Below are 12,730 nucleotides of genomic sequence, written 5' to 3'. Positions count from 1 at the left end.
CAAGAATGGGGTCTGGATGTATTAGAATGCAGGATCTTAGATTACTGCAAAGAATACAAGTCAAGGATTGGACCACAGACACTAATGTTGACTGTGTGGTGGTAGGATGTGGGGAGAATAATCTCTGTGCATTATTGAGCCGCTGCAAAACTCTGCGGAATGGACTTTCACCTCTAATGTTAGAATTATTTTGGATAATATATGCTTTTAGTTGTAATGCAAAATGCTTTGGATCTGATACTGTTTTGGCGTAAGGATTCCTGTCTGTATTTGTGTGACTAGTGCCTTTATGCCCCTGGGCCAGTTCGGTGCTATATAGATTAAATAAAATAATATAAAATAATGGCTAAAATGCATATCTGATCCAGCAGATGTTGGGACTGTTTTGGAATTCTGATCTGGCAGATGTTTGATGTGACAGAATGGGGCCAACGCAGTTCACTGCCCGCAAAAGGTGGACAAGGTTGAATCCAAAAAACACTTCTATCGCTGGCGATGGTTTGCTGTGACTGATTGTGACTGTCATAAAGATTACTGGTATCAAAAATTAGACAAAAAACAAAAGTATCTTCCTTTTATGAATTTTATTAAAATATATGTGCACATGATAGCTTTAAAAAGTGTTTCAAACACATAAAATGGAGATTGCAACATAAACCAGAATCTTTTCTGTGATTGTACACATTACTAAAGGGGTACATAAGGCTTTTCCCAGTACTTCTAGGCCTTTTTTGGGAGATATGGGGAAGTCTGAACAGGTGTGTCATTCTTCGTGATTCCAATACTCCACCACTAATTGGAAATACTAGTTGTGGGCTTTCTTTGATCCTATAGCCCACCATTAACCAAAGAATAACAAAGTCAACACCAGGCCTCTCAAAGTATTACATAGTTGGCTTTCTTGTCCCAAAGGCCACGCCCTACTCTCGCCCAATGAGTAATTGATGACTAAGTTAAGAAGGATGGAGGAGGTGGTGCTAACCACCCTCACAAACCCATTGCCATGTTTCTCTGGGGTCTCTGGCTGGGGTCGTCCTCTCTTCTTTCTACTCCTGTTATGACTTTGCTCACCTTTGTTGTAGCAGCACCATCTCATACCTCTTCTACCTCCTCTGCCTGATTTGGACTGACCTGGGTGGCAGAACATTACTAGAAAGGCTAGCTGCTCTCATACATCCCTTTCCTTCTTATTCTAGTATTCCTGTTTCACTCTTCTGGTTCACCTTCCAATTCCCTCACTAGCTGTACCTCCTGATCTTGGGACTCTTCCAATTTCCAACTGCCGATCTCCAATGTCTCAATCTGCCATCTGCTGCACCCCTTTAAGTACAACTGCTTATGATCTCTTGATCTCTTGCTCTCTGCCTTTTACCATCTTAACCACTTTCGGCACAACAATCACTATATGTAGATCCCTCACTCTATCCCTTTCTTCATCCCTGTTAAACAACTGTCTTTACTCTCCAGATTGTAGAGGGGGTCCCTGCATTCCCTTTTCCAAAACTCTGGCTGGCTCGTGACCCCTACTTCCAGGTGAAATGATGTCATCTTTGATGTCCTGGGTGTTAGGCTTAGCAGTGCACGGTGGTGGCGCGAGTTATGGTTGCTTAGCTTACCATAACTGGCGAATTTCAGGGGTTTTTCGGTTTTACTTGGAACCATAACGTCCCTTTAACAAAGTTTTTTCACTGAACTTCATAGGTTTTTAGTTGCGCAACTTAACCATAACGTCCCGTTAACAAAGTTTTGTTACTGAATTTCATAGGTTTTTAGTAGCGCAACTTAACCATAACGTCCGGTTAACAAAGTTTTTTTTTACTGAATTTCATAGGTTTTTAATAGCGCAAGTTAAGCATAAACTCCCTTTAACAAACTTTTTTCATTAGCACACAGACACTATACAAAGATGGAGTGTAAAAAGCAATTTCTCAGGGATGGCTTTACATAGAATGTTGCAAAGTAAGAATGTATGCTCGTTCACAGTGAAGGTCAGCTGCTTCCATTTTTTGCTCGCGGGCCGGAGTGGCCCACGACTCGCACTATAAGGTTCTATTGTTTTTTGACCTTGACAGACAGGGATCGTGCCAAAAGACTTCTTTTGAAGGAGGGGTGCAAAAACGTAAGAGAAGATAAGGATGACATTTCTGAAACTAAACCGCTTTCATATATTATATCACTATGAGAAAGATTGTTGGCACAGACGGAGTTGAATTTAGGGACTGCATTACGCGTAGACAATGGAAAATGTCAATATAATGTAAGTAACCCTTTAGATTATTTTATACCGGAATATAAGAACAATAGCGTGGCGTTAAAGCCTGGTTAAGTTGTACTTGTTCGTTCAATGTGGCATATTGTTTTGTACCGCGCACTATCACCACCAAAGTGGTCCCCTGGCGCTCAGATAGCTCTGAAAAAGGCAGAGGAGAGAGGGTGGGTTAGTGGGAATAAGTTAACATACTCCGTTGCACTATCCTCACTAGCAAATAGTTTCATGCCCTAATAAATAAAATGAATATTTTTAATGAAGATCGGCTCGTGAGACAAATTTATGTTTTTAAAACAGGTACATCCTTCCATACTGTCAATACCACGATTTTCAGACCCCGGCTGACGGATTTTTTAACTGCCAGGTGCAGCTACTTCTAAACAACTTCATGACCCTCACCGTTTTATGGGACAATCGCCAAGGACCAATATGCCCTTACGCGGTACTAGCGGCTAGATGCAACATACCAACCATTATGGTGGTCTAATGCCTCGTTGTTGGAACAGCCTTCCGATTATCAGTGCGATCATAGCGCTTCTTTTATCATAAACCAACACCCTGTATACCGCAAAGGAACAGCGCGTGACTCAAGATGAACTTTTGCGGATCGACAGCAAAGACAAATGCAAATCGCTGAATATTCTCTAAACATTTGAAGTAAAATAAAAGTACTTTACGAAATGTACAATCTTGCTGTTTGCTTTTAAATCACAGTTTCATGTTCCGAATTGTGGCACTCTGTGTTGTGAGATGATCTGTGTTGTTTTCCGGGTTCTGTGTAAAGTCACCTAGGACTGGAGACGACTGGGCCTTACGCGGTACTAGCGGCTAGAAGCAACATACTAACCATTATGGTGGTCTAATGCCTCATTGTTGGAACAGCCTTCCGATTATCAGTGCGACCATAGTGCTTCTTTTATCATAAACCAACACCCTGTGTTCCTCAAAGGAACAGCGCGTGACTCAAGATGAACTTTTGCGGATCGACAGCAAAGACAAATGCAAATCGCTGAATATTCTCTAAACATTTGATGTCAAATAAAAGTACTTTACGAAATGTACAATCTTGCTGTTTGCTTTTAAATCACAGTTTCATATTCCGAATTGTGGCGCGCTGTGTTGTGAGATAATCTGTGTTGTTTTCCGGGTTCTGTGTAAAGTCGCATAGGACTGGAGACGACTGGGCGCGTTTGGCTACGCACCCTGTAACCTCACAGAGAGAGACGGGGAATATGAATGCTTTGATAATGTCAGGCTTAGGGGCGGGAGATATGATTTAGTGTCGCAAAAGCAGGTCAGCCAGGTCGATGGGGCAAGTGATAGGATTATCACATAATGTCGGCGCACAGCAGCCTGATTTATCATTTGTTTAGTGGACAAAAAGTCGGGTAAGGCCCATAGGAAATTGTAATGTCAACGGACATAAGGAGGGTTCTTAGAACACTTTCAACCTGACAACGAACAATACAAACAGCGTTCTCAGAACACCCCCATTTTGTTTAATTGCAAACATTACCTCCACGTCCACTCTTCCTCATCCCAGTACTTACTTCATGAGGCCCCTGCCTCCGACACAGGACCTTCTTCTATTTCTTTAAATTCCTATAACTCCTCCCCCACATCCACATCACTCAGTTTCATATTACCAAGCCGGAGAATGGGACCTTCCCCGCAGGGAGGGTGAGGAGGGTCGTCAGTACGGTGACAAGGAAGAGTAGGAGTAGGAGTAATGAAGATTACCGGTAAGTAATTAGAGCATTTCAGGACACTGCAAGTGTTCTTAGAACACATTCAACTTGCCAGAGTACAATACGGAAAGCGTCCTCAGGACACCCCCATTTTGTTTATGTACGAACATTTCAGGACACCGCAAGTGTTCTTAGCTCAATTTTAGCTTGCTTGCGAACAAAACGGACACATACTTCTTCCTCAGAACACCCCACCATTTAGTTTAAATAGAAAATTTCAGAACAGCCGTGTTGTCCGCAGACAAATCGAACACAACAAAAGTGTTGAGCACATAAAAAAACAGAAGATTGAACCTATCTCATACTCCCCCACCCTCCCCAAACACTCTTACACACCAACACACTCCACTAAATATAATTTTTACTCCAAGTTTCACTGAGCTGTCCGCGGTCGTCGGCGAATGCAAGATGGCGGGCGCCACAGAAAATCTGATGCGCTTCACGCACCACTCCATCCAATCAGCGAACACGTTGCATGTCCGCGGACATCACGCAAGCCGCTCGGCCAATCAAGGCACTGTCCGCGGAGCGAACCGGGAAGTCCGTCCGCAGAGCGAACAGAGATATCACCCATTTTTTTGCTTTACATTTTGGTAATTTTTAAAAAAAACTACTGGACAGATTTACACAAAATTTGCAAAAGCACGCTTTCGGGACCAAGCCCCCGCTCCTGCCGCAAATTTGGTGTAAATCCGTCCAGCGGTTTGGGCTGTAGGCATGCGCAAAGTTTTTGTCCATTATGTCTATGGGAAAAAACACAAGTTCTGGGACCCCCCCTATAACTTTGCCCCCCCTGGACCAAACCTCTCCAAACTTTGCAAATAAATTCAGAGTGGGCCATATATTGGTGAGGATTCGTCCAGAGGGAGCGAAGTTATAAGCCACCCAAAAAATGCTCTTCCTATGGAAACACCAACTTAACCATAACTACATGGACGCTACCGTGTCCATGTAATATATATATATATATATATATATATATATATATATATATATATATATATATATATATATATATATATATATATATATGTGATTTTTCTTGACTAGGTCGACACAAAGAAATGTGTTTCTAGGTCTCAAAACTATGACTGTGTACAGCCGACTCAATCTGGTTTGCAACGTCAGGTGGACCCGTCTTCAGGATGCTGTGTGTTGACACAGAAAAGTAACAAATGGCACATTGAATGCAGATCTTCTAATCTTGACAATCTAAAAACCAAAATGCAATTGTGTTGGTAACACTATAGATTTTCTTACAAAAACTATGAAATATTCTGTATCTATATCTAGCGTTTGTGGCTATCATTACTAACCTTTCAATTTCTCTGACCACGTGTGAGGTGTTGTCTAGAGTAGGGATGACGATGTTCCTTTATTCGTTGGTGTTTGATAACAACTTAAATCTGGATATAGAAAGGAAACAGTATAAAAAATAAATGTCTACTATTTCTCCTAATTTCTGTTGTATTATTCCAGCTTACTAAATCTTCTCTATTCGAATTTATCAAATTAGAAATTCGTTCAGTTTATACATCTGATTACTAAAACATAATGTTAATAGCTTTCCGTGCTGTGTCCAGGCATGTTTATTTACACTTGCCTTGTAGGCAAGCCTGGCTGACTCGTCCAAGAAAGTTATCCATTTTATATAGAAGAACAGAACAAAAGCCCACTACAATAATTTCTGAGTGATTACCTTTGTGCCGATTCGTGGTTATCTTGATGTTCTTAGATCTGTCTCCGACATGTGCAAAATTAGAAATGCAGGGTATGTTCAAAGGGAGTAGCTCAATTCGTTCCGTGGCAATCTAGCAAAACGGAATCACAAAACAAGTGCAGTATTTAAATATGCACTCAGTATCGTGTATTGTTTTTGTTGGTTCGGGTAGCGACAATGAGTATTACATGTTGAAACACTTACTCAGTAAATCAAGAGCCATTGTGTGAACGCTCATAGTCTGCGTGTTCAGCAACACCTTCGAAACGCTAACGCACAATGGTTCGTTAGTTGCTCATGAGCTCATGCTCATGTTTCAGTGAGCAGCTGAAACGTAGGCGGCCGTAGAAGGCTTAGTCACGCAGCCATCTTGAGGGTACTTTGAAGTCAAGATGTTATAGCTTACTTTACACGCTAGTATAGGTTAATTACAAATGTACCATTGCCGCACAAAATGCATTAAGTCACCACAGGCGTCCATCAGTTTTATGGACCAGGTCGGGTGTCCACAGGGGTGCAAAGCTGTTTTGTAAAAAAAAAATAATATGTGTCTTAGTGACACAAAAAATGTGTCAATGACATATATTTGTATCTATGCGTGTATGAAACAGAAATAAAGATGAATCAATGGCAGACATAATTATCTGTCCATATATCTCACATGTCTTTACTTTCTGGATCTTATCTCACATCCATGCATCATACCGACCAAGCAGCCTCCCTCAAAAGAAGGATGGCATACTGCTGTTCCAAAGAAGTTAGGCTTGTGCCCTCCATGATGTAATATTACATCTGGTTTCACAGGAAAGTTAATAATTCATAAATATTCCCACCTACACATGATCTCATTTGTGAATAAACAGGTTCCATTTGATCGCAACATTTAGTCTGGACTGGATGTATTTAAATCGTAGATCTTTTTGTTCCAGTTGTTTTAATTTTAGGTCTCGATTACCACCTCGAGGATGAGCTGAAATTGTTTGAATTGTGAACCATTCTATATCCTCTTCTGTGTGTTTGGCCTTTACAAAATGTGCTATCAACGGTTTATCGGCAATGGAATTTTGTACACAGGAGCGATGTTCGCAAATTCTCTGTTTGATGGGTCTTTTTGTTTTGCCAATATACAGTAATCCACACGGGTATTTTTGATTCCAGAAATTGCACAAGGTGTATTACAGTTGGTGAACATTTTTAATTGCCATGTGCGTCCCTTAAGGTCAAGTGTACTAAGATTGCTCATGAGGCGGCAAATGGAACAGTTTCCGCATTTAAAATCCCCCATGACTGGGGGTAAATGCTATAGAGTGGTCTGTCTAAGATTGTGCGTCTGGTCTTTAATTTTATAGGTGTGCACCAATTTGTCCCATAGGTTAGGCATCCGCTTGAATGCAAAACGGGGTTTGTTCAGAGTGAAATCTTCAGTTTGTTTTGTACCCCAGTTTTTAAGAATGCATCTACGAAGATCATTGCTAATTGTTGAATAGATGGACACACACGTGACTTTATCCTCTTGTATCCTATGCTGTTTTTCGAGGCATTGCTCTTTGTTAACATTCCTAGCACGCTGCATGGATCTTTTAATTGTATGGGCTGGGTAGCCATGCTCTTTTAATCTTAAAGTGAGGTTTTTGCTATTGCTTTCGAAGTCCTCTTTGGTGTTACAATTACATCTAATACGCAAGAATTGCCCATAGAACCAATTCTCCCGTAAAGATTGGGGATGAAAGCTGTTAAATGATAACAGTGTGTTGTTGTCAGTTGTTTTTTTGTATAGGGTGGTACCGAGTTGATTTAAGGGTGCCCTGTACATTTCCAGATCCAAAGAGGACTTTTTCATTTGGACAATTAGTCCCAGTTCTATTACTAACATCAGAAAACAAAACGGTATCAAGGTGGTTCGGTCCGTATAAAATCTTTGAAAAGAAGAGCCCCTTTGATGACCTAATTTCCCAACCTAACAGGCGGCAAAAGACACAGAACCTCCTTTAAGAGTGGAGAGTAGACCCCAGTAAAGATACCACCATCATGATAGCTACTCTTCTTACTGATGTAGATAAAGAAAAAATGTTAACATCTGCAGACCTCTTATCATCTCAACAGGCCTTCATTGGGGATTTGGTAGCTCATCTACCTGATGCATTCATAGACCAACCAGGCAGATTTAAGAACTTTTGTCACCACATTAGAATACCTCCGGGAAAAATTGTGAATTTAAAGCCATATAGGATTCCCAAGTCCTAAAGAAAAATCATAAAAAAAGATGTGGAAAATATGATAGAAGCAACTATCATTGAACTGTCACAAAGCCTCATGTAATCACCAATTGTGTTAGTTGCCAAGCCTGATCAATCGTGGAGATTTTGCATTGATTTTAAGAAACTCAATTTGTTGTCCATCTTTGATAATTATCCAATGCCTCGGATAGATCGATGATCTAATCAACACATTTGACTTGAAAATGTATCTCCATGATTGGCTTCACAAAAGAGTATTGGCAGGTACCCCTTAAACCTGCAGATTGGCAGAAACAGCTTTCTTGACCTCTCACCGATTATTCCAATTTAAGGTCCTGCCATTCGGCCTTCAAATGGCACCTGCGACTTTTCAATGCCTTATGGATACAGTTTTAAGACCCTCTTCACATTTCTGTGGGGCATATTGTGATGATATAGTAATACACAGTGAGAGCTGGTCAGACCATGTTTCCATCTCTATGAAGTCATCAGAGCCTTAAGAAACTACTGATTAACAGCTAATCCCCATACGTGCCACTTAACTCAGTCAGCAGTAAAATACATGGGTTTCTTTGTGGACAGTGGTCTGGTATACCCTCAGACTGATCATATATTAAGCCTGCCCAACTGACTCCAGTGATCAAAACTAAGAGAGAGATTTGTGCTTTTTTGGGACTAACTGGGTATTACCAGCGATTCATACTTATTTATTCCACCATAGTCGCTAATCTCACTGACAAGTTAACAAATTCACAACCTCAAAATCTCAAATGGAACAATGAAGATCAAGCAATGTTCAATGGGCCAAAGAATATTTGTTCAGTGAACCTGTGTTGAAGGTACCAAACTTCAAATAGGGAATTCATCTTACAAACTGATGCCTCCAAAACATGTCTCGAAGCTGTGTTATCGCAAGAGTACGGCTGTGTAGAACAGCCGGTATTGTATACCAGTCAAAAACTCTTTTCAAGAGAGCAAACTGATGCCAACATTGAATTGAAAGTCTTACAGATCAAGTGGGCTGTAACACACCTCAGATATGATTTGACTGAAAGAAAATTCTGATTAATCACTGATCACTCTCCTCTAACATGGATGAGATTGAGAAAAGATATCTATGCTAAAATCATGAGATGGTTCTTGGACCTGAAACCATTCTGGTTCACAGTAGAACATCAAAAAGGAGAGGAACAGGGAAACGTAGACATCCTTAGCGATTTCCCATCACTGAAGATGGGGACGGCAGCCCAGGAAGGGAAAGGGTATGTGACGAATCATAGGATTCTGTCACTTCTTCAATGTTAGGCTTGGGAAGCGAGCCCACTATGCAATAACCTCCTGAAGCATAGAGGCAAGCATTACCTCACCAGGAGATATTCCCCCTATCGGGACAAGGACTCCTGTTCTAAGAAAGAACTCCCTAAATCACACATCATTAATCTTCCCTTACTGACAACTTCTGAAGAAAAGAATGCAGAATTACTCAGAGTCTGCCATTGTCATTCAAATCCATTAATGATACCTGCAAAGGAAAACTCATGTAGTGCTGGGACGAAAAAGAAATATGAAGCAATATAGAGTCTGAGACCAACAGAGAAGAGTGACTTTGACAGTCTGCAGCGGAAGCTCCACTGTAACATAATAACACTACGAGGTAGAGACTTCACACCAAGAAGCCGGGAAGTTCAAATCAACTGGGAGAGAGTTGTTGAAGAGAGACAGGACATGCAGCGTCTGAGGCGGTGCGGAGCCCAAGGCTTGGCATAGTGGAAAGCCAGTGGAAAGAGAAACCGAGAAGAGCAATCAGCATCCCAAGCCAGAAAGGAGTGGTTGCATGACCACTAATGTAAGGAGGTGGTCCAGGTGGTCCCTTCATGATTCCAATACCATTTTCCCCACCATGGCTTTGAACCCAGGAAATGAGGAAGGAATGGAGAGACCTCCGGAAGGAAGGAACAAGAGAACCGCCTGACCAGAACAGGTTCCAGTTGCATGCAAGGTATTACCAAAACTGACCTTTTACAGTTGACCTTTTGCACAATTGACCTAATTATAGTGGTCCTAATTGACCTTCTGCACAATTGACCTTTATATTATTTTAGTTATTTTATATATGCATTGGGTTGGTTTTGGATTATAAATAATATAAGGGGATTGGGTGGGGTGTTGCAGGGGATTTTGGATTGGGTGGGGGAATTGCGGGGGGTTTCCCCTCGCATATATGTCCTAATTGAACTTCTAAATTAGGTCAGTTCTCCCAAGGTCAATTGTGAAAAGGTCAATTAGTATATAACCGCATGCAAGCCCCAGTGATGTTCTCCCTGAGACATGGAAAATGGGAGACCTGGGAGGGGGACCAAGAATAATTACTGGAACACTCATACTCATCCCAGTTCAAATAAAGGAGTACAAATACTTGAAGAAAAAGATAATAATGAATGGAATGCTCATACTCATCCCAGTTCAGATAAAGGACTGAGAATATGTGAAGGGAGTGATAATAAGTACTGGAACGCTCATACTCATCCCAGTCCAGATAAAGGAGTGAGACTATGTGAAGAAAGTGATACCAATTACTGGAATGACCATACTCGTCCAAGGCCAGATAAAGGAGTGAGAATACTGGAAGAAATTGAGAATCATAATGGGAAAGCTAGAGGAGAGTGTATATAATTACAGCTACATTTCTACTTGTAGCGAAGCCAAAGGGCCTCATTCCGAGATTGGAGGTAGCCATGGCGCTATTAACGCCATGGCTGCCTCCAATACCGGGTCCTGGTCTGGGTCCGGTCTGGTTGGATGGGGACTTACCGGGTCATTCCGACCCTGGAGGACCCGGTAAGTCCCCATTCAACCAGCCATTCCCCATTCCCATTTGAGCCCCCATAGGGCTCAATGGGAATGGCGAAGATGGTAATTACGGGCTTGCTAATAACAGGCCCGTAATTAGCGCCCTGGTCCCTTAGCAGGAACCATAAAGAACATGTGGTCCGATCACACGTCCTTTGCGGTTCCCACTAAGGGACATCAGAATTGGGCGGTAAGGGTTTACCAGCACTGGTCTCCTTACCGGCGCCCGGTATCCCTTACCGCCCAATTCATAATGACCCCCAAAGTATCAGACTAACCAGAGAAAAGTAGGAAGCAATACTGGAACTCTCAGATTTGTTCTAATCAAGATAAAGATTGGACAGTCAATAAAGAGGAAACAATGCGTTTGGGAAAAGAGAAAGAAGTAAACCTTTTCTCTGAACGAATAATAATACATGTGTTTAAAGTTAAACAAGAGGAAGACAAAAGGGAAAGAAGGAATAATAAGTTAAAAGAGAAGGCTGAGGCTTTGAAAAGCCCTATATCAGAACTGAATAGATTGATGAAAACAATAACCAAGAACTGTCGGAAAATAACTTGTTGAACTTAAACTTGATTGAGAACCGCCTAACCACCTTAGTTATTCTAAATAGTGGTAGGGTCAGAGTAGCTTACTTTTCAACATAGTACTCAACTTGTTTTGGACTTTCACTGACAACTGATGAGCACTCTATTTAGTTCTGTTAGGTAGGTAGTACTAGTAGTAGAGAAGTTTATTTCGGAATACAGAACATTCCCACAACAACAGCTACAATGAGCAACATAATTACACATCAAGACATTTAACAAAATGACAATATCATTAAAATCCTAGAACATTCTAAAAAAAATACAAAAATCAACATTTCTGTAAGTTTTCAATAAAACATTTCTCAAAGTTAACACATTCTCTAGAAATAATAATAGACGCAGGTCACACATACTGAATCTGCCCATAACAAATAACACACAGCAGGTTCAAACCGAAGGAATCCCTTTCCCTGCAAAAGTGGTTTAAGCATGCGCTCTCTAATAGGCAAGAATGCTGGGCAAAACAATAAAAGATGGGCCAAGTTTTTCAATCGATTCTCCATTGGACCAGGCCACCACCACTGCTCTTAGATGAATGCAATGAAAAAATGCCCTCATAAAAATAATGCGCTGGAAAGGGTTCTGTGCCCATTGCAAATACTTCTGGAGACCTGGGCTCACACTGATTGCATGCTTCCTATTAGCAGGCCTCAGGATCTCAGATGACTCCCTTTTGTGCAGGATATAGTGGAGTACCCTTACTTTTACAAACTGCAGGACACTGCGAGGCATTACATCTGTCATATGGAAACATTGAGCTACGTCCACTTCTGCCAGCATTGCTTTTACATGCCTAAGCCAGGGGATCTTCATATGGGGGTCCTTAGGAACCAGACATTTAATTATGTCAGGAGTTAGACCAGCTTTGCTGTTCCCCCAAACTCTGAGCCAGTGACTGGTATGCTGAACTGTGATAAGATCGCTAATAAACCTGCAACCCTGTTCCTGGTGCACCGCAAAATTCGATGTTGACTGAGGAAGCCCCGCTACTGTTCTAAAAAAGGTATTCGCCACCACCTGGATGGGCTTGGCATTGCTATATCCCCACAGCTCCATGCCATACTTAGCAACATAAGTAGCTTTCCCATTTTAACTTTAAGCACCAGCTCAGCCGGTTTAGCTTTAAACATGACCATAGCTTTTGCCACCCACCCTATTGCCTGTTTGAATCTTGCAGTCTGCTTGTTAACATGGGCTTCAGTCCTAATGTTTGAAGACAATCCGACTCCCAGGTAGTCAAAACGTTACACTATAGGGATAAGCACACCCTTACTAAACATGGCCTGCAATTTGGTTGGATGCTTCCCCCTACTAC

This window comes from Ambystoma mexicanum, chromosome 10 (assembly GCF_040938575.1).
Source record: "Ambystoma mexicanum isolate Mex_15411 chromosome 10, UKY_AmexF1_1, whole genome shotgun sequence".
NCBI lineage: Eukaryota > Metazoa > Chordata > Amphibia > Caudata > Ambystomatidae > Ambystoma > Ambystoma mexicanum.
The sequence above is the reverse complement of the archived record's forward strand: the minus strand, read 5'-3'. Positions refer to the sequence as shown.